This window comes from Parus major, unplaced genomic scaffold, assembly GCF_001522545.3.
Source record: "Parus major isolate Abel unplaced genomic scaffold, Parus_major1.1 Scaffold335, whole genome shotgun sequence".
NCBI classification, from domain to species: Eukaryota; Metazoa; Chordata; class Aves; order Passeriformes; family Paridae; genus Parus; species Parus major.
In genome coordinates, this window is record NW_015379282.1 from 38,957 (window position 1) to 42,213 (window position 3,257).

Consider the following 3,257-nt stretch of genomic DNA (forward strand, 5'->3'; position numbering starts at 1 on the left):
AGGCCCTCGCTCATTCCAGGGGCTGGCACGGCCGTGGCCATATGCTGCTCTCTCCAGAGGTCAATTAGACCTTCCCTGGGCTGGGAAGGGCCAGATCCAGGCTGTTCCCAGCGTGCCAGGAGCAATTTCTGGGATGTGAGCGTTTGAAATGTGGCAGATGCTGCTCTGGCAGGCAGGGCTGCGGAGCGGGGAGCGCCGTGCTGCCATTCCCAGCGCCGCCGTTTCCCTGGAATACTAACGAGCTGTGCTCCGTGCTGGCACCGCTCCTGAGGGCCTGGGAGATGGCTGCTGCTCCAGCCAGGAATCTGAGCCTCTGGAGAAGCCCCAGGGAAGATCCACGTGGCCAAAAGATCGCCCCTTTCCCATAAAAATGGGATGTTTGTGCCTTCCCCCTGCTTTCCAGAGCCGCTGGAATCTTTTCCAGCTGAGGAAGCGGCAATTTGGGATCTGTAAATCTGGGATCAAAGCCTGGGATCCCGGAGCCTGCCATCAGCAGCACCTTACAACCGTTTCCATGGTTCCCAGAGCATCACACAACACTGTGCTCATCTCTCTCTCTCTCTGCCTGGCAGGCGGCTGCTCCCTTCCAGAACCATCCCAACTTTCCCATCCCGTGCACGTGGATCCATGCAGGGCATGGAAAACACACCTGGAGCAGCAGAGCCGGAGCACCACAACCCCCAGGAGCTGCAGCTCCTCTCCCAGTGCCATGACAACGGCAGAAGCTTCCCCAGGAGCCGTCCCCACCTCTGCTGGATTCAGGGTCTGACACAGAACTCACAAATGGAGGCTGAGCCTCGGTGGCTTCACTTTCACACGAGCTCTCCCCTCCCCTCCACGGCGTTTCTGGTCCAAAATTCAAATTGTTTGAGTCATACCACCCCCGTTTGGCCCTGCTCACACCGGCCCCACCCCGATCCTGATCCCAAGCCTGGCTGGGACCACCAGGACCCGCTGTTTAAACGTTCCAAAGTGGTGTTCCAGCAATGCTCCTGCTCTTGGGGTGCTCCTGATGCTCCCCAGAGCCTGCCTGTGCTCAGCAGGCTCTTTAAGGCTGTTCCAGACTGGGAACCACAGGGATTTCTGCAGCACGTTGCACAAAATGGTTGTTTGTTTGATTTGTCTGTGAAAAAGTTCATCCCAGATCCAAACAGTTCTGACAGGATCTTCCTGGCACAGCCCCGGGCTTGTGCTGAGTTTTCCCCTCCTCCCAGTGCAAGGATCCCAGGGCAGAACTCCCCGGACAACAGCAGAGCCTCCTCACCCACCCCTCCTTGTCCAACACAGCCAAACATTAAACAACCCCCCCACCCAAAAGATTTCCAACAAAGCTCAAAGGTATTCCCAAAATGACTTCCAAAGGCATCTGCTGGAGGCACGTAATTCCAATTCCCACCCAAGCAGGGCACCGGGATCACCTCCCAGCCACAGCCCAGGAGGAGCAGCTGCTCCTGGAGCCACCAAAGCCTCACCCAATGTGGCAGAGAGGTGGAGGGATTTACTGGGAAATCCTAAACGCCTTTCCAAAGGTCAGGAGGTGACAGCTGAACTTTTCTCACCCCCTTTCCCAGCCTCTCAGCTCCTTCCTGGCAGCAATTTCTTCCTAATACACATCCGATATAATCTCATTACCAGCTTAGTGTCAGCTCGCCTTCCTCCCTTTGCCCAAATATCTCACAGCCAAGTGCTCCCAAAGTTCCTCTATCCTGATCCAGGGCCTCAAATTCCTGCCAGGCTCCTACTGCCCAGACAGCTACAACAAAGAAAAACACCAAAAAAACCCCCACAAAACCCCCAAAAAAGGCCAATTGCCAGCAAGCAACAACCGTCCCTATGAGGCCTCGAATGAAACTCGGAAAAATCCCACAATTTCCATTTCTTCAGGGCTGCTAATGGCACCACTGATCAAAGGCTGATTAAACTCATTATCCTGCTTCCTGGGCAAGGCTGGCAGCACTTGGAACATCCTTTGCCTCCAAGCCAGCACGGTGCTGAACCACATTTAGAAGCTTTCACTCCAGCCAGGCAGGCCAGGAATGTAAGGAGGATTTTTTTTTTTAAAAAAAATAAAATTTCTTGGTGTGTTTTTGTTTTGGAAAAAAACAAATGAGCCCGAATCCCTTTCACTCTCTAGGAAACGTCCACTAATCCACTGGAGAAATAGGTGTGTCTGAGCACTAAAAGTGGATTAATTGAGGAAGGGATGAGGCTTCTGGGTTCTTTGGCCACCAAGAACAGCACCCAGCACCCACATCCGAGGATCAATCCTCGTGCCTGCCATCATAAACCGAGCAGAAATTTCCAGAGGAAACACAGGGATGGCCTCAGGAATAAGCAAAGGAGGAGGATCAGAGCTGAGCCATCACAGACATTCCCAAGGGACCCTCTCACAACCTGCTCCCAGAGGAACTGAGCCCAAGAGGACACACACGGCCTGAGTCCTGCAATCCAAGGGGACAAACCCGGGGCCAAAGGCTTCATTTTTAGGGGATGGAGATGGGAGACACATTGTGCAAGTGAGGCACAGCACTGGGCTGGGGAATCCCTCCCTGGGACAGCCAGAGGGACAGGGCTGGGGGTACCAAATCCGTGTCCTCAGGGCCCCCTCAGAGCCAGAGCGGGGACTGTGCCACGGCGACATCACCCCAAAAAGCATCAGCATCCCTGCCCGATGCCGGGAAAAGGTGCCAGGGGTGTGGGGACACGGGGACAGCCCGACCTGCGGCTGCCTGGGGCGATGGAGCCAGCAGAGAGAGATCGCAGAGCCCCGAAGCAGGGATGGGATGGCCAGCGAGGGAAGGCTGGGATCGAGCGGGGATGAGGGAGGGGAAAGGCGGGATGGGATGGCCAGCGAGGGAAGGCTGGGATCGAGCGGGGATGAGGGAGGGGAAAGGCCCAGCCTGAGGGGAGCGATCTGAGGGGGTCGGGCGGTGCTGAGGGGGCTCAGGGGGATGAGGGGGATGAGGAGGGGGACGAGGCCCCGCTCCCGGGGGGAATGAGGGGCCGCTCCCGGCTCTGAGGGGCGGGGGTTTGGGGTGGGGTGGGGGCCCGCGCCGCCCGCTCTCACCGTGTGGTTCGCCCCCCACATAAGGACGCTGAGCAGCGGCTCCGAGGCCCGGAACAGCTTCACCTTCTGGCACACGAAGTGTTTCTTCTTGGTCTTGGTCTTGCTGGCGCTGAGGGCCGAGCCCACCGCGGCCACGGCTCCCGCCGCCGTCCCCGCGGCCCCCGCGCAGTTCGCGGCCATGGCGGACCCG